This window comes from Pyxicephalus adspersus, chromosome 7, assembly GCF_032062135.1.
Source record: "Pyxicephalus adspersus chromosome 7, UCB_Pads_2.0, whole genome shotgun sequence".
Lineage (NCBI taxonomy): Eukaryota > Metazoa > Chordata > Amphibia > Anura > Pyxicephalidae > Pyxicephalus > Pyxicephalus adspersus.
This window is the reverse complement of record NC_092864.1, coordinates 10,519,406-10,539,539: the sequence shown is the minus strand read 5'-3', so window position 1 is coordinate 10,539,539 and position 20,134 is coordinate 10,519,406. Positions and strand designations below refer to the sequence as shown.

General features: G+C 44.3%; 1 protein-coding gene across 1 annotated transcript in view; it reads right to left on the bottom strand.

The window, feature by feature from the left end:
- RAI1 (retinoic acid induced 1) overlaps positions 1-18,368 on the bottom strand; it is a 105,168-nt gene extending 86,800 nt beyond the window's left edge. The window contains exon 1 of the mRNA XM_072417435.1: positions 18,172-18,368. The gene's annotated coding sequence lies outside the window, so the exon portion shown is untranslated. The remainder of the gene's footprint in view (positions 1-18,171) is intronic.
- Between the last annotated feature and the right edge of the window lie 1,766 nt (positions 18,369-20,134).

Genomic DNA, 20,134 nt, shown 5'->3' with positions numbered 1-20,134 from the left:
CTTCCCTTGCGCCCTCCTTCCAGCAGTGGCTTCCCTTGCGCCCTCCTTCCAGTAGTGGCTTCCCTTAAGCCCTCCTTCTACAAATGTTTCAGTAGTTTAGTTCCTCTTGCTTTTCCTCTCCCAGCAGGGACTTGGAAGCCTTCCAGCACATAGCAGAAGGTAAAAAGAATGAGCCAAGTTGATTAAAGAACAAAATGACCTCCAAGCTTCTTTTGTGAACTTTGAGGATAAATTGCTCCACAGTGCCTTTAGCCACAAAGGTCAGTGAGGTCAACCAATCGGGAATATGTAAATACCTAGCCTACCCATGGGTTCTCTTTAAACATATGGCAAAATTCCCTTTCAATAATGAGGATGTTTTTTCTGACAGCCACTAGATACGTGATCAAAAGGCACAATGCGGAGCCGTTTGGAAGAAGCGGAAATCTGTCTTTTCCACAACAATAACACTAATTGCAGCAGAATGCAAATCTCGGCAGGCTCCTGAATTCACCACATTCTCGGCTGCATTGTGCAGAGAGTCACACTATCATCTGAATGTAAAGTGCCAACCCTCAGCTGTGCCGTGTGTTTATTATAAGCTCCCCCCCACCCTTAGTGCCAGAGCAAGGAAAGGAGGGGGCATACCAGTCTAGAGAAAAGGTACATTTCCCATAGGACCACTTGCAAGCTCATTAGGAAGGAAGTGAAGTTGATGCATTTGCTACTGAGAGGTAAAGGGAAAAAAAAAGACTTTTGAACAGATGAAAAGACAGGAAACCAATCCAGCCTCCAATACCCAGCCTTTGTGATCCTGAAAATCCTCCTAAAAAACAGATGAGGGAGGAGATAGTACGGCGGCTTCATAAATGAAATGCCGCGGTGACATTTCCTGTCTCGGGCCACCCAAGCTGAATAAGCCTGTAAAGGTACTTGCACAAAGCCACTAAGAGTTTAATGTGTGATTGTGGCACCGCAATGCATCCAATGAAACAAATGATTTCTCAATCAACAATTCCAAGGACTTCCGGCATGATTAAACCCACTACCTGTGGGCTCAGGGTGTCAGAGACACACCCACCTGGGCTAGTATCATTAAGCTGCCTTGGACTCACATGGGATTGATGCAAAAAAATAGGGCCCATTTTGTTATCGGGTTCCAATCTGTACATCATGGAGGACCACAAATTATGAAAAGGACTTAGGTATGTGACCAAATTGGAGAATTCAAAAAAAACAAAAAAAATACATGTTACTAACACAAATGTTTTTAAAAATAGATCTCATTTATTCAGGTCATTGTATATCTAGTTTTAATTAGTCATTCAATTGGACATGTTCTTTTAATAATGAAGGTGTTCTGCAGATTTCCAAGCTGCTTCACCAGTTCTGGCTGACCAATATTTGAACCCTTTGTTGATTGAGATTGATGAAGTTATATATCTCTGCAGGCTTATTTTCTCATTGATCAAGCCAGTAAAAGACTTCTTGAGCTAAGGTGGCAACGTTCACAGAGTCTATGCCTTTGTAATAGCAGCGTTGCCACTCCTGGGATTTGCAGACTGCTGGTTGGCTGTGCACATTTGAACCCAATCTAATGCATGGGTTCCAGCTTTTATATGGCCCACTGCAATGCACAATCATGCTTTCTGCTACCGAGCGGCTGTCCTCTAACAATACAAGACTGAGTGAACGCACAGAAAAGCTGATTCCCTACAGAAAAACAAAACACAAAGCTTTATCAATGAATGTATTTCGCACGTATTGTTCACATGACCCAAAGCTTTAATTACAAAGTTCATGATACCATAATCAATAAAAAATTTGCGAGTCGAAAGGCCGTAATGGATAAGCCTTTGTGTTGTGCACGGTGACACAAACTGCGATAGAAAAACTGGACCAAGGACCAACCTGGAATCTTTAGGCAATTCAGGCAATTGGCTTTTCCTGCTGATTTGCACTCCTTTGTCATTGATTTACAAACCACGTGGTTCTCTTTCCTATACAGGGCCCATTTTATCCTTGACATTCCCAATGTGGCTCTTGCCACCCATCTAACGCTTTCACCGCAATCTGCATTACACGCCATTTCCTCAAGGGGTTAACTGCATGTTCCCCGCTTTCCCCATAAAAAGGACGGCAGGGACAGATCACAGCATCGGTAAATATAAATGTGTTGCTCCTTTATTAAATATTTAGAGCATTTTTGCTCTCTTTCTCTGCTCTGACATGCTCACATGCTGGAGAGGACTCAATTAATGTGATTTATTTGGAAGTCGTTTTATGGGATTCACCAGAAGAATGACGCGTTACTGGCTCCCAGGTGCATTCTGGGATGTGACCTGGTGCGCAGTAGAAAAGATTCATTGTCTTTTGCACCATTAAAACCCAATGTGGAGATTTCAAGAAGCAATGGAGCCTGAATGGAGGTAAAGTGCACCTGTCACCGGCACACAAAGCAAGCAGCCATGCTCTACTCTGAACCAACTGGTTAGTTGTATATAAAGATCACGGTCCTCGTCATGCCCGAGTGCTATCTTGGTAACGGCTTATATAGGCCATAACGGCTTATATAGGTCATACGTACAGTATAATCTACTGTGGAGTACAATTGTTCTCTGGACCCCTACAGTCCTCAGTTTAAAGCAAACCTGTCATGAGAAACGTAGAGGACATCATTGTCGATTTTTTCTTTTATAACTGCTTGTTGCCTGGCAGTTATGGTTTTGCTTCTCATTACATCTCATTACTTTATAGTACTTTGAAGCTGAAATGCAGCCTGCTTCTCCTTTCCATCCACGTATAAGGTATGTATTACCTGTGGACATTGTTTTCCTCAGAAAAACCTACAAGCTGGGATGGAAGAAGCTGTAGGTTGGTGGCAGCCCCTGTATTGTGACCAAACTTTTAACTAACTGCTCAAAAACAGCTGAGTGGTTACTGAAAATTGCCAGGTGGTGTGCCCAGCTAAAAGCGGCTGGGGAGAACACTGCTTATATAAGACACATTGACATCATTACATTGTAATTATGCTTCTCTTGCAATGCAGGTAGATCCTGGCCAGTGGGAATAACTGGCAGGGTGCTTTACATAGTGTCCTGGATGCCCACGTAATGCACACATGTAAATATGATTGACAAAAATGGAAATCCAATGAAAGAAATGGGCAGGCCAGGGACAGTCAGGCTAGGCTAGTGAGGGCCTAGATGATCCTGGATGTCCTCCAGCTAGGAAACAAGGAGGGCTCTATCTGAATTGCTGCAGTTTTGAATGCACATTGTGGGAAGTTCCCATTTTACACTAAAATAGGGAATGTAAATATCCAAGAGGAATCTGTAGAAGGTAAGCTTAAAGTTGAACACCAACCTTATGATCTTTTGATTTGCATGCCTTCTCTGGGCCACTAACTCAGAAAAGATGCATTCCAATAGGTCAGCATGGGGAACAAAACCAAGAAGCAAGAAGTCAGCAGGGATATCCGGCAAATGTATCCAGTGTCAGGTTTGCTTTAGATCAGCTTTTCCCAAAATTTTGAACATGGGCGAACCCTTAAAATAATTTTCAGGTCTCATGAAACCTCTGCCAATATTTATGATATGCCCCGTTCATGGTATATTAGTTTGGCAGTCAATGAGATGAATGCCTCTTACACTGTTGGCCAACAGCATTGGCAAAGAATTGCATCCTTGCACATAGCCAAATAGTTCATTGGTGTCAGTAGTATCTGTCTGAGAGGCAAAAACTTGATGCTTGCTCAAGGAACCATCTAGCAACCTTCGGAGGAACTCTAGGGTTTCACAGAACCCTGGTTGAGAAACACTGCTTTAGATTCTTCTCAACAAAGTGAATATATTCATATACCAAGCCCTGCGATCAACCACCATACGATGGTACCACTATAGCCATCATTGTGCTGGTAAGTGTACCTGTCTTCTGTTTACAGTGAAGAAAGATATTCTGGGAGCCTATTCATTTAATGGTCATGAGGACACAATTTTGTGACTTTCTAGTAATTGGATTGCCTTTGCTGGCTGATGTATGGCTCAGGCACCAAAATAGCCCCATCCGTTGTGCGAGTTACACCCAACCAAACACATCACAGATTTATCAGTATATACCTATAAAGATGCTAGACCTGAGCAGAGGACAGCATTCATTTCCAGACAAAGTATAAAATCTATCCATATGCCCTCTGGTTATAGGCTGCTGGGTGTCTCCTCAATCAACCCCCCCCCCACTTTATTGATTATGTTTCAACCCTGCTAGCTCAAGGCTACCCCAAACCCTCTTTGGTGTAGCACAGGCCGGTAATTGAAAGCCATTGAAAAGCATTGAGTTCACGAGATCAGGGAGAGTTATGAGAGCTAGTAGGAACGGCAAAGAGTTCCTGCCAATCACAGGCTGCCGCTTCCTGCCTGAAAGTGAAATATCCCTTTAGGAACCATCTAACACAAAAGTGTTTATTGAAACCGATGTATCGAAATCAGCAATAAACTGCCCAGCAAATAAAAGCCCAAAAAAATATCACCAGAATCATAGTGACATAATTGGCTGCAACATAAGACAAGTTATTCTACCTGCTTTGGATAATTTTATAAACCAGTTTTGGTCAATGCTTTTGTTATAAGCCTGACATGTAGCATGGAGGAGCAGAGGTGGTCATTGCTGGCACCTTGCTAGGTACCCAGCTTTGATGCCAAGTTGTTTTGGTACCGGAACAAGCATGCAGAAAAAGTGACTAGCTGACCTATATACTTATTCTTCATCAGTACTAAGACAGCCAGGTAACTGGCTTCTTCAAAACGAGATCAGCCATGGTATCCTTTGCATTTCCCTCCATACTGGTTCTTTTTACCAAATTATGTTTTCCCCATTGCTCCTCTGATTCTGTAGCCTCGCTGAACTATTTACAATTTTCATACACAGACTATTGTTGCTGTTGGTGCAATAGGAGGAGCTTTACCAAATGGATATGATGGGGAAGGATGGTGGGGGCAATATTCAATATACGATTTCTTCTATTCGATTTGTACGAGCCTTAATGACGCACTTTATTTTCCGGTTTTTCCTCTCTTGTTTACGACGAAAAAAAAAATAAAGAATAAAACGAAAAATCTGCACGTCCTCTCCCAGAGAGCAACGCAGATCAATGCAGCATCGCGCTTCCCACGTCCTCTAAGGGCCTGAAAATAAATAGTAGGACTTCTTCGTGATTCAGCCTCACACACACAGCGCTCCCCGCGAACACTGAGCCAGGGATTAGCTGTTCATTTGCAGAAGGTGCCTGTTTCCCTCTGTACGCCACAGAAACCCAAGATGGATGTGCTGCAGTGAGGCAGGAGCCTTCTTGTCGAAAGGGTTTTTTGTCATTCGCTAGCCAGCCGTTCCGAGCACACCAATTAAAAAGAGATTAGCGGGCTCTGCTCCCCACACACATCCTCTGAAAACGCACACGGCAGACTGAACGAGTTCCTACCTGCCGCTGGGCAGGACAAACTGGGTACATATTATTGCATTATTAGCACGTTGTCTCTCGTGAACGTCGCTGTGACCAGCAGTGCCGATTTGCTTTCGCTCGTCAGGATGCACGCAAGGCGCTACTGCATTTTCTTTAAAAGATGAAATAAAAAAAATATTTCTGTTCTCATTAAGAGGGCCGCAATCGAAGCGCAAGTTTTGGGAAGATAACAAGGTAGCCGCTTTGTGGGTTCAAGCGTTACCAAATGCCACTGTTTACGTTAGGCCACCTTTAGCAAGGTTTCTGAGGGAAGGACTGGGCACGCCGGCCAAGGTCTCCCTTTCATTCTACAAGCAGACTGAATATTGTCAGTCCGAACGACAAATTTGTCTGGTTCGCTCCAAAGCTCAGGTTCACCAAGAACCAAATTCACTCAACCAACTAGTAAAAAGCAAAACATTGCTTAAAAGGCAATTATGGAACAGGCAGAGTGCACAGCGGGTACCCCAACAGGAAGCCTCTCCACGGGGTGATCCCTGCCTGTTAAATACACAGCTGGAATACCGAGATATAGATTGTTTTACTCGCTAAAGGGTTGTAATGTCTTTCCATCCGGTCCAGAGATGTACACAGTGCAAGCAAGTTGGTGACCTGACTTTTTGCTGCTGTGGTTAAGCAATAAAGTTTGGTCACTTTCCTGTCCGCAGTTTGTGATTGGACAGTGAAGGAGATGTAACCAATCAAAGAGGTTTCTAGTGCTGCCTCTCTTAGCCAAAGGTTTACTGAGAGCCAACATCATGCCATATTCTAGATTCTCTCCTGCAACCAGAATTGAAAAGGAGAATAAATATGAGTTGTCACCAGAACAGGAATAGAAGGGGATCTTCCTGTGGGTTCACTTGTTCCCATGACAACTGTCTAAAAGGGAATCCTCTTGTTTGGAAGGAGATCATCTCAGTTCCCGTTGGGTATACAGGACTGGAAGTGAAATTTCTGTAATGAAGCACAGATGGAAAAAGAAGAAAAAAAAATGGCTTTAGATGCAGCCTATATTATCTACTTCAGCTGCACACCATTGTTCTGGACTGGCTCCTTGGTAAAAGTGGATCATGCCACGTGTCGGTAGCCCCCCATCAGGACTGCATGTAATGGGGCGACAACACCAGAGAACAATTGAAAGACTGTTGTCAGTACATAAAAGGAATCGCTTAAACATGGAGCCCTATGGATGGATCACCGTGTTTTATTTAGTGAAAACTGACACGACGTTCCAGGGGGTCAAAGATTGCTGTCTCCCATGACCTTAAAAATGGGACCACCAGGTAACAATCATTCATGAGCAAAGAACCCATGTTCTATTTAAGTGTAAACTTCCTGTTTTGAGGCCCTCCGTTAACTTTGTAGCATATTCACCAATCAGCATGAATAATGGCGCCCAATAATGCCTCTAAACAATATCAAATAATGTAATTTTTATGGTGGACATGAAAGCAATACAAGACGACCTTCCTGCTTTTAGAAAGAAGGACGGACATCTTTGTGTACGTGTAATTTCAGGTGGAGGTGGGGTCACCTGTCACCTTGCACCCATGCAGTGCCCCAACCCATGGAAACCAGTGACAGCATTGCAGGCACCTACGTACACAACCAGCATAGCTGATAATTGCTGCCAAGCTCTTTATGATGTTCAGGGCCAAAGGAGAATATTGATCCAAGTGGATAAACACACACCAGCATTCAGGGAACCGGGCCATTTCTCTTTGTCTTGAGTTAAAAAAGTACAAGTGCGGCAGTGTTTGCTGGCACCTACCCGACGTTGTCATTCTCCCTAATGCCTACTTAATGCTGCTTTCCACCAGCTTTCAGTCAAACAAAATGACCATACTAATTGACTAAATCACAGTCCACATTAAAATTACACCCTTGGTTTTTAACTGCTTCCAAAAATGCCACCCCCACCACAGATTGGAACGCCTTACAAAAAGTCCCTGCAATCAGTACCCTCTAGACCCATATGTCACCCATAAGCAATTTTTTAACTCATTTTTACTATTGCAATTATACAAGCGGATTGAAAAAAATGCAAAGCATTTTTTTTTTTATTGTGGAACATAAGTATGGCTTGTCAGAGAAGCGATAAGTCAATGTTGGGAATCTAGGGGAGAAGTCAATGGTGAGCAATTGCACATAAAAACTTTAAAGGGCCAGTCCCAGCCCTTGTTATAGACCTTCCGAAGGACCTTGTAGATGCTACCAAAACCTGCTATAGAACACACTCAGTTTTAGAATCACCTGGACATTAGGCACCTCAAAAATATCCAAAGACTTGTGCAATTTAGATCCTGAAGACCAATGCAACTCTTTCCTGCCTATTGTGGGACCCTCAGGCCTAGCAGCCCAAGCCATTCTTTTTCCTGCCTTGGTACTCATTTAGGGACAGTGAAGGTAAAAGTCTATAAAATGTTCCTGTGGGGCGCGCGCCCAGTCGCCGACTGCCTCCTGTGGCGGGCGCGCAGTCACCGCCCGCCTCCTGCACAATTGCTTTAGTCTCTAACCATCTCCTATACAACTGCTGCATTCTCAAACCGTTTACTGAAGGTTTATCTCAATGGCCAGGAAACCTGGCAGTAGTGCCTTCAGATTCAGCACCAGCCATAGGAGGAGCCCATAAAAGCTTTCTGCGCCAGCATCACCTTGTCCTCCAGTAGTCACCATGATAACCAACTAAGCTTAAAATGTTTTTTCAAATAACCTCCTGCAAGTCATACCTAGGGCACAAGTCTGCTGACTTCAACGTGACACCCCATGAGGTACTTGACCTGCTTGTCTTTCTGCCTTCAGCAGACACCAGGTTCCTATAGATAGGCACAGACATTCCATAAACAAGGCACAGGCATTCCATAAACAAGCCAACAAATCTTTATTTGCAATTGTATTTTCACCACAAATTACCCAGTTTGTGGCATGACACCCAACCAAATTTACTGCTGACACCATAACCAACACTGCTGCACCACACACATTATTAACCACAAAATCCCTGTGCCTGACCTCTGTCTTGTCCCTAAGTTATTGTACCATTCCATGCCCACTGAACAGTCATTTTATAAGAAAGTTATACTCGCTTTCAGCTATGTAGATTTTGCATTTCATTACTCTCATGTGTCATTAATATTCACAATGAATTGAAATGTTTTCTGGCCTCTTTCAGCTGCAAGTTTACGATTGTGCGCATGGACTCCATTTTGTTTTTTTAATCTTGTGACCCCAGGGTGCAGCACAGAATTACTCTGCACAAAGGCAATTCAGCCAGTCCTGTGGAAAAGGCAGTGAATTTCCTCACCAGAGAAAGGAAAGGCGATGAGGGAGGGGAGCGTGCATAAGAAAGAAAAAAAAAAAAAAAAAACACAGAATCAAACCAGATGTCTGGGCTATGGATTTCCTGCATTCCTTTGATCCAGCCATTTCAGTTCACCTCACGTTTTTTATTCTCCGCCATCTATAAGTGCTATTTATTTTAAGGCTTGCGCCGTATAATAAATCCCAGGCTTTATATAATGGATGGATAAATGGTTGCAGGTTCTGAGCAAAAAGAAAGCGAGGTATAGATAAAAACAACGCAGGCCCATAGGTATTAAAATAAATTTTAAAGTTATAACCGCGTTGCTTGTTGCAGACAGGTCCTCCTGACAGTTTCCAGGCCTCTAAGGGAAAATGGAGACGCAAGTTATTGAAAGGTCAGCTGTACCTTCGGTACACCTATGTAGTCCTATAAAGTCGCCGACGTGATCCAGCAAATCAACATCCAGCTTAAAGTATCTGTAAATGCACATTAATAAACATATATTGTCAGCGTATAGGCATTGGTTAGGCATGGAATTTGTAAAAAATGGTTTAAAATTACCTTTTCTCAAAATGATGTCTGTGCAGTTGACGCCTGTCCTGCCTGCCCTTTGGTGCCATAGAGACAAGCTGAAGCCATATTGACAATGATACTTCCTACACCTAGGGGTAGGCCCAAGGTAGTAGCATGTCTGACAGACTATGTCGCATGTCAGTATGTCATCTATACACTGGTACAGGGGTGACCAGGAAGTGCCATAGGGACAAGCTGAAGCCATATTGACAATGATACTTCCTATACCCAGGGGTATGCTGAAGGCAGTGGCATGCCTGACAGACTATGTCGCATGTCAGTATGTTGTTCTATACACTGGTAAAGGGGTGACCAGGATGGCACAGCAAACAGGAAATGCCCTAGGCTTTATGTTGTCAAGGCTCCTGACAGGATTGACAGATAACCAAGTAAAATACTAAGTAATATTATTATGAGACATAAACTAATATTTAAAAGATGGAAGGTGACAGAAAATGTTTTTTTTTAATATGGGTTATCTGCGTTAGTAAATTGTGACTCATATGATGCCAATGATATCATAGGCCTAAAGCGGACCATATATATGGAATATTATGGCTTTATGATCAACCAGCAGCTATACATTACAAGCTCAGCGTTCCTCCCTCAATGGCCTGATGTGTGAGGTGCCTATCAGAGGCCAAAACACAGCAGAATTCCCCTTGACAGCAACGCTGTACAATCAGGAGGGTGTCCATGTTACCTAGCAATGTTGTCACCAGTGATGGCAAGGGTGATACGACCCTAGTAGGTAGTGCATAGAGAAATCATATAGCAACCTTAAGGAGAAAACAATGTTTTGTAATGCATACTTAAGGGGACAGCCCAGGGTGACAACACTGCTCTTTCATATATAATTACAGTAGGTTAGTGTTGTCACCCATTGACAGGAAGTGTGTTCAGGGCCTGAGTTAGGATCCAAAGCAGGCAAGCCTCTTTATTAGCTAGTAGTTGTCAGGGACGGCTTAAATGTATTGACATAATCAACAGGTGAAAACAATATAAATAATATATAATCTGATATATGTCAAAAATGCACAGAAAAAAAAAACACAAATCAAATAAGCAAGTCATTTAAACAGTGAGGGTTTTATGTATAGACAAATGTAAACATTAACTCAGAGACAAAATGGCGCCCTTGTCGCCCCTGGCAACCAGTCTTATTTTGGTAATAAAGCTTTGATATTGTTGACAGACAACTATCTACAATCCTCTATACATGACCTTGAAGAGGCCCTGTGGTAATTTTGACTGCACAGGCCTGGATCGAGGCCTACTTGAGTGAGCAGAACCAGCACCGTCCCGTCAGGACAGAGACGATTATTATGACACAATGAAATGTACAGCACACTGCAAGGAATGAGATTGGCAACCTTTCCACTGCCATATTAGCTGGCGGACCTAAGTGACATCTCCTGCATCTTTTTAGTATTCTATACAGAAATAACAACAATTGCCAGATGTCGAGAAGCGATGGCGACTTCCAGGCCTCCATGACTCCCCACCCCCACAAGTGCAACTTGCAGCACATCTGTGTGACAGGGCGGCTGACAGAAAGCCATTTTGGCCTCAATATGGAGAGAAGGCAGCCATGTCGGCCATATTGTGCTATCACCGCTGGATCACAGATGAGAGGGCGGCGGGCGAAACAAAGCTGCTTTGTAAAAGTATTCAGCGCTGCAGCACAGACAGTCCGGCTCATGCTTCCAACTCCCCACTGAGGGGCCGTGAACTCCATCAAACCATGGCCATTCTCCTCGGTGGCGGCATTCCAGCAAAATCCAGAAAGGAGGCCCGAGAAAGGCGAGAAGGGGTCTGTTCTTATCAGGACATTTTTTATATGGGAAAGTGACTAGAAAACAGATTTTTGGCTTGTTTTAATCCAGTTTTGTATGCATTTAACCCATTTGAATTTTAAAGAAAGCTAATATGAATACCTGGGCAGCTTCAAATTGCCATCAGCAATCAGCCTCCCTTTTATTAAATCTGGCCTCCAGCCAAAAGGCTTACTCTGATTTCACTGTAAACCTTTTACATTGTACATTGGAAGCTGTAGCAGGTTAGACACTCCAGCCAGAAAATTAGGTGGGCCTTATGTACAGGGTAATTTAGCTCCTCCCACTTTAGCATGGAACTGGCCCCTCCCCTTTCATTTATTGGCTTTTAGTGCTTTCAATCATAGAAGCTCAGCAATATAGGTGGGCACTACCTGGGGTGGTCAGCATTAGGCATTTCAATATTTACATAACTCCTCCCAATACCCAGCCCACTTGTCTAATAGAGGAGGGGTTTTGAGTACTGAGGCTGCGTGCTGGCCCCTCCCATCAGCCACAATGTCCTTGCATTACACAGAAAAGCACAGAGACCCAATGATATTGTCACCAGGATCAAAATAAGGTATTTCAGTCAAATCAGCCTATGCTGAAGCGAATACACCTTGTGCATGTTAGGAGTTCATACACTCCTCCTCAGCCAATCACAACAGCTGAGGATCCCAAACCTTGATTTGGCGGAGATGTCATTGCCAACAAGTGAGCATCCCTGTCGTTTAGGCGTGTACAGCTGGCCTTTATTATTCAGCCCAATATATATAATCAGTTCCTAGATTCTACTTTATAGGAAAAAAAAAAAAGTCGAACGTGCTCATAAATTACGACGCCCTTCATAAAAACGTCTACTTCCCTCTAGCCATAAATCCATTTCAAACTTTCATTCCCCGTTTGTCATTTTTTTTTCTGTAGGTTTGAAGCTGACCGCTGGCTCCACAGACGGCCCTTTAATAACCAAGGCCTACAGACTGCAGATATGAGGTTTACGAGAGCGCCGCAGCGGTTTTGATAAATTTCCTGTCATCCGTAATACAACGATTGGCGAGTGCCGGCGGGGTTAATGCAACCACCTCCCCCCTCCTCCAGCACACGAGGGTTAATCCAGGTGAAGCTTGCAGCATGCGGTTATATCCGTCAGAGGGATGCGTTTTTATGGCGAGATCCGCGGAATTCCCGAGGACATGATTTGAGACCGCAGCCTGCTGTGCCTGACTTAGATTACTGGGAGCAGACAAGCAATTTAACCCATCGAAGGACACTCGTAGGCTGAGGTCTATTTATTGCAGGAATCGCTGATGAAAGCACTTTGCCATGTCTATTTTGGAAATCGCTTTATTTCGCCATAACATCATCAACAAAAGTACTAGGAGTCACCACATGGACAACAAGGAAGAGAAAATATTTGGGGACTACTGGCCTGAGTGACGAAATGATGGCGGTCATTTAGTGAGGCGCCAACGCATTTTATGAAGGACCAATCATAAAGCTGAGGACCCTAACATAGGGCCTGAATATAGCTCAGCATTAGGCACAGTAGGCCTTTGCCCACAGGCGGCAAATATGAAAGGGCAGCTCCTTGCCATACCAGACACATCTTAGGGTTGGTTTCATCAGCTTGTATTTTGTCATTTTTGGTTCTGCCCTACCCCTATCATCAACATTTTTATAGAAAATTCTTGCATTTTTATGACGTCTTGTTTAAGATTCGGTGATGTCATCATTGGGTCTCAGCAATAGTCTAAGAAAGGAAGGCAGATTGTGATCAGTGGGAGGGGCTAGCAGGGGGCTTTGCACAGCTTCCTGAAAACAGGGCTGTCCTGATGTAATAAATGGGTGGGTCCATGGGAGGAGTTATGTAAATAAATGATAAAATAAAGTGACAAAAGGCGCTGATGGGTGGATTTCCAATTGGAATGGGTTTCTAGGCAAGTTGCCTGGGGGCTAAATGATGCTGGACATCCTCCAGTCAGGATATGGGCCGGGCTCTATCTGACTTGCAGCAGTTTCTGATGTACACTGTGAGAAGCTCACAGGGAGGCTGGAGAAAGATTTCATAAAAGGGAGAACTAGAGGGCAGATTTAATAAGGGTAGGACCGAAGGGCAGATTGAATAAAGGGGACTGGAGGGCAGATTTAATAAAGAGAGGACTGGAAGGAAGATTTATTACAAGACTGCCTGATGACTCACACCAAGGGGGAGGCCTTTAGTACACAGCAAATTAATTAAATAATGCTGGGCATCATTCAATCAGGAAGGGCAGCACCATCTAGTGGCAGGGAGGACTTTCTGCCAGGCACAGCACTAGATAAAAGATGAGTACTGCAGTGAGAGATTCTTTTTTTTTTTTCTATTTTCCCTGCCAGAGTGAGATTTTATCAACCCTTTGTCAACCTACAGGCTCCAGAAAAGTAGAACTGGCCCTGACTAAGCAATCCGGCCCCGAGAAGGGTGACCTATGCAATACTTGTTGCATCATCATGACTGACACAGCAAATCACGGTTCCTATTGGACTGCATTTTTGTATTCCTGATTCATTCTTGCAGAAGAGTGGGAGTGGCTACATGTGCAGGTCCAACTTTTTGTAATTCTTCCACTTGTATATGATTGGTAAGCCAAGGACCCTATATATATATATATATATTTTTTTTTTTTTTTTTTTTTACAGAAGGCATACGTGGTCAATTTACAACCTAACTGTGGTAATGGCAGTCAGTGATTCCCCGCGCTATCTTTCCCGGATACATCTGTCAGTTATTTCTGCAGCACACAGCCTCTCTAAATTGTGTCGGTGACCCCGCCATGCCCTCCCAGACAGACCCAGCTGTTTGCTACCAACCACCAATGTGCCTTGTGTTTCAAGCTCTAATCCTCAAACAATTCCGCTGTCTGAGAATTCCAAGGATTAGAGCGCCAGCAGAGATCTAGACATGAATCGGTTAAACACGCGGGCACGCATGCAGGAAGGTGGTCCAGAGCTGAAACATAGGGGGTGGTGGGTGTAATGGGGAAATTGGGGTTTCTATTTTTAATAACCCACAAAATTCACACATTTTACTGTAATTATTTTTCCAAGGCTCTGATTACGCCCCTAATATTTGTGTTCCAGGGGGCACTCATGGCAGACATCAAAAGGAAAACCATTTTGGTGTGGTCACCCCAGAGTACAACAGACACATCTGTGGAGAAGGGGTGCGGGATTTAAGGGCCACTGTAATCCACCTTCATTTCACCTTCCACATTGACTACAATATTTTACCAAAGTGGTAACATTACAGTGACCTCTCCAAAATTTTACCAAAATTTCAGGAAAATGAAATCTCTTCAGCTATGTTCAGACCGGTTGTGGGGTTGCGGTGCGATTACTACTTCCTTATGTCAGTGAACTGCTGCCATGGGGAGACACCACAAGTACTTCTACCCACGGCAGCCCCTTAGAGAATGAATGGGGGCAGTAGTGAGTGGTTCAGTACCGTCCGCTGTCTCATCTGCTGGCCCACTATGGTGCAAAAACCGATAAGGTGCCAGTCACCAGATGCGTGGGATTGCTTGTTTGCCAGGCAGGTTAGGACTATGCCTTGCCTACTTTATTAAAGAAGGAGCAGTCTTTACACCACTTCTTTCTTTTCCATATTTTGAACTGTAATCGGCATGTTTATCAGATCGGATTTCCTACGGCAGCCATCAGAGCTTTGACTACCATACCGTAATTCGGAAAACAGAGCAGATGGAGCAGGCCGTAACCCTCTCTATGCTTGGAACTCCAAGAAGGCGTTCACATTATTCTGTCCATTCTGTACCTGGTTAGGAGACCCCCACAGCATAGTCCCTGTAACAACACAAAGTGCATTCGCCATCGATAACCAAACAGGGCGCCAAGCGAACGCGGTTTTAATTCATACAGTCTATATAAATCTGCACAGACCCGCAAGAGCGCGGACACTTTTCAGATCAGCCAATTATTTCCATCTGTGCCAAGGCATACAACCCACTCAATTAAAACTGCCACGGATAAAGGTCCACGCTTAGTGCTACTGAGAGATTCCTGTATAGATTTTCTCTGGCTGCCTCAAGGGAATAATAAAACACGTCTGGTTCTTTTATCAAAGCCTTCTCACTCCTCTCTCCCCCCCCCCAACACGGCTCTTCAATGTAAAAGACTGCCTAGGAGTGTATCACCAAACGGACAACTGCTCATATTAGGCAGCTGAGAGCGGCTGCACCGGAGGATTCTGGGAGGAGGCCGCACCGGCTAGCCACGGGGAGACGCGATTCACAAGCGAACGGCCTTGTTCAAAATCCTTTTTTCCTGAACCTGTAGCAACCAATCACAATTTCTCTTGCAGTGTTTGGAGCATTCTGATTAGCTGCTAAGAGTTAATAGCCACGGTGCCCAAATTCCACCATTTTTTTACCGCTTCTGACAATGCAAAGATTCTGATTTGTTGCTAAAGGAAACAGAGTTTGTCAGGTATTTTGATAAACGGGGCATAATGATCCTCATTTTTCATAGAGCAAGAACGAGAACTGTTTACAACACCCACACAAGCCAATAGCATACTACCTATGGGCCACAAAGTTTTACCTTCAGATTCAGAGCAGAAAATTCGTTATTGCCATTTGGAAGCTGCAATGATATAACAGATGATTTAAAGATGAACTCCAGACAAGCGGATAAAAATGTACATGGGGGTATCTCCCATACTTTATGTTCATCTATGGGATTTATAGAGCTCTTCTTGGGAGGGCCCTGGCCTGACATCTAGCCTGTGATTGGTCCATCCCTCAAGCCTTGGAATGGTCAGTGATGGAGAAGCAGCAGACTAATGAGGACATCCCTCTGCTCCTTTTGCTTTCGTTTCAACACATGAGTACTCCTGCTAAACTATTTTATAATGTTTGCCTTGAGTTTACCTTTCAGGGTCATGCACGTAATAGCTCCCCCACCCCTACCCCCAGCATATATACTCACCTGTCTTTGCCCCTTTACGTTGCTGCAAGCCTGCACCCAGGGTAAGCTTCAGTGGATCTGTGGATGACATCACTGTACCTCACGTGACATTGTCCAGACCTGGCCATTAGCTGCACAGGTCTGAAAGCTGCCACATAAAGGAGGTCACATGCTCTGCCATACCCAGAGGTCTTTGTTTATTAAACCAAGGGAGGAAGGGCCCTGATGAAGTGAGGAAGCCTGGATAAGTACAACTTCCTTGGGGGTGGTCTATCAGATAGAATCAGGGCCAATCATTCTACTTGCACCTCAAGGTTTTTCAGCCCAGTACCTGCAGTGTTCAGCAGAACCCTGAGGAAGGGGGAACTATTGAAACGTGTTGGCTTTTTATGGCACAGAGACTTTGTATGTTCTGCTTTTTCTCTTTTCCCCACCGAGTCTACACAAACATAGGGTTGACTTTTGACCACCAATTATGGAGGGCAATCATTACCCCCACACAAGTAAGGACCTGCCACTGCTATAGGAGTTCCACCCCGCCTCCCACCTTTCTTCTACCCCCTCAATGGGCAGATGACAACTCATCCACCCTCACCTGTTACCTTACCCTGATGAAACAAAGCACTGGTCCACTTTAGTCTCTGAAGAGCAATCTGAACCTGAAGAGCCAACTAATACAGGAGGGATTTGTTCTCAGCAATAGTCTAGCTCCAAAGAGAACCTGTCACACAAAGGAGAACAAAAAACCAATGCACAGGTAATAGGCAACAGTCCAGCATCATATGAAGGGTGCCATAGGTGTGTATGCAGGACAGGCACACTATATATATATATATATATATATATATATATAAAAATAAGAATACCAGCACAATGTGACACCCAGCTGCTGATTTAACACCTGCCACTGGCTCCTCATTCCCTGGGGTCACCCCCAAATTCAGGTCACTCATTTGTCAATGCCAGACAAGAATACAGCCTGTTCTCCTCACTCCTGGGTCACAGCATCATCAACCCGGAGGCCTGGATAGAGCAGGGCAGGGTTGGAGTCCTTGGCAGGTTTTTGCTGGTGTCTGTGCCCCTGGGCATGAAAGAACCTCTCTGTCCTACACCGACTCACAGATCATTTATTGCACTTCAATTGAAAAGCTGCTTTTCTGAGGATCCTGCCATTTCCTGTACTTGTGAGGAAGTAGGGTTAAGTCTCCCAGTGGGGACACAGGCAGCAGTAGAGACATAAACTAACCCTTCCCCACTGTGTACAAAAAACAAAGTACTGTGACACCAAAATAATAGCATATGCCTTGGTTAAAGAGAACCTGTCACCAGACCATTCATTTTCAGCTAGCCTCCCTTCTGTAGACATTTTCCAGCTCATTGTGTTACTTCTGTTTTGGACACACACACATTCCTTAGAAAACATCATCATAGACCAGAGAAAAAAAAAAAAAACACACAAATGTTTTTTAGCACCACACATCTTTACACCTCCCTACCATGGCAATTATTTGATTATATCGCTGACATATAACATTTTACAAAGTCCAGTCATGCCAATAACTTTCCTGCAGAGGAGCTCACAATCTAATCCCTCTTTAATAGTCACATGCTAGTTTTAGGATGAGGCTAATTAACCAAATGAGACAAGGGGTGGAAGACAGGTTGGGGGTATTTTAGAATTAACCCCTTCCGCCCCTGAGTGATACAAGTGGTTAGCGGGCCATTGGGACCACTGTTGCACCATCAGCTTTGGACCCTTTAAAAAGTTACCTCCTGGGTCCATGCTGCTTGCTGAGCAGCAGGCATGACATCACTGCCCAGACAATGCCCATCTATCATGTACAAGTGATATGCCAGGGTAAAACAAGCTGGCAGTGACAGCAGACACACAATGGGATGCCAGCCCCAGGCAGACAGCTTGGCTCCTCTGTAATAGGAAGGAGAGGGAACAGCCATGATGACAGGGTTAATCTGGAGATCCAGGGCTTCCAAGGAGGACTCACACACACTGCATGCATTGCATTACATTGCACACTCACCTCTATCAGCACTGGGCTCCTCTCTGCTGGATATCTGGAGGTGGGCAGGGAACCCCACACCATGTATCCTGCACCAGGAAGTGCACTAGAAGGGGCAGACTCTGCAGCATGCAGTGCCAGGCTGGCAGGTGAAGGGCAGTGCCCGGCTGCTGCCCAGCTGTCCCTGCTGCTCTCTTCCTGCTATCTCTATCAGTACAAAGGCTTTCTGAGAACTGCCTGCAAGGGGGAGCCAGGTGCCCTGCCAATGTCAGCCCTGCCACCTAGTGGTCAAATAGCAGAACGCCCCTTTACCTCCTCCCCTTTAACCCCTGCTGTCCAGGGCCATGCAGGTAAATTTAGTGTAGAGCTCCAGGCACACATAAGGCAGACCTAAGACCCTAAAGGGTAATGGGGGGTAGTTATAAGAAAGTGCTGATAATTTTTGCTTTTTTTCTGAACAGTGAATGTTTTCTGGAGAATTATTATTCAATTTTATTGGAAACAATAAAAAGATTTTCCCCTGGACAGCAGAGATAAGATTTGAAGAAAGAGAGACAACACAAAGAGCCAATCAGCTCCTGTGCTGACAAAGATGATGCTGATAATAGGATAAAGTAAAGAGTCCCTCATCAGTTGTCCTTATCTTGGGACCCCCAACTATCAAGGTGTCCTTATCTTGGGACCCCCAAGTATCAGTGTTTCCTTATCCTAGGACCCCTAAGTATCAGTGTGTCCTTATCCTTGGACCCCCAAGTATCAGTGTGTCTTTATCGTGGGACCCCAATTATCAGTGTGTCCTTATCCTTGGATCCAAAATATCAGTGTGTACTTATTTTGGGACCCCAATTATCAGTGTTTTCTAATCCTGGGACCACCAAGTATCAGTGTGTCTATCCTGGCACTGCAAGTATCAGCATTTCCTTATCCTTGCACCCCAAAGTCTCAGTGTGTCTTTATTCTTTATCCTGGGACCCCCAAGTATCAGTGTGTACTCATCCTGGGACCACCAAATATCAGTGTGTCCTTATCCTGGGACCCCAAGTATCAGTGCGTCCTTATCCTTGGACCCCAAAGTCTCAGTGTCCTTACCTGGAACCCCCAAGTATCAGTGTGTACTTATTTTGGGACCCCAATTATCAGTGTTTTCTTATCCTGGGACCCCCAAGTATCAGTGTGTCCTTATCCTGGGACGCCAAAGTCTCAGTGTGTCCTTATCCTAGGACCCCCAAGAATTAGGGTGTACTTATCCTGGGACCTCCAAGTAGCAGTGTTTCCTTATCCTGGGACCCCCAAGTATCAGTGTGTCTTCATCCTGGTAACCAAAGATTAAGTGTGTTCTTTTCCTGGGACCCCCAAGTATCAGTGTATACTTATTTTGGGACCCCAAGTATCAGTGTTTCCTTTTCCTGGGACCACAAAGTATCAGTGTGTCCTTATCTTGGAACCCCCAAGTCTCAGTGCTTCCTTATTTTGGTACCCCAAGTCTAAGTGTGACCTTATTTTGGAACCCTAAGGATCAGTGTGTCCTTACCCTGGGACCCCCAATTATCAGTATGTCCTTATCCTTGGACCCCAAAGTCTCAGTGTGTCTTTCTTCTGGGACACCTAAGTATCAGTGTGTCCTTATCCTGGGTGTTAGGGGGTGAATATGTCAGTTTGTCTGTGTGTGCATTGTCTTTCTGGTATGCTTTCATTTTCTTGCTGGCCAGCAAACCTATCTCTCTGTCCACTATTACTTCTGCAGACAGACATTGTTCACACTGCCTGCATTACAGAGTGTGAGATGCATGCAGATGATTAACCTAGGCAGAGCTGCAGTTAAAGTGTTTTTGTTTCTGTAGTATAATTATTTTTTGATATGTATAATAAGTAGACTGTAAGCTCTTCTGTAATGAGTTATGTTTCATTTGTAACATTTGTTTTGGAAATGTAAACTGTGTGTATCCATTTAAGGTGTAGGTGTGTTTAGTTTAGTTTAGTTGTG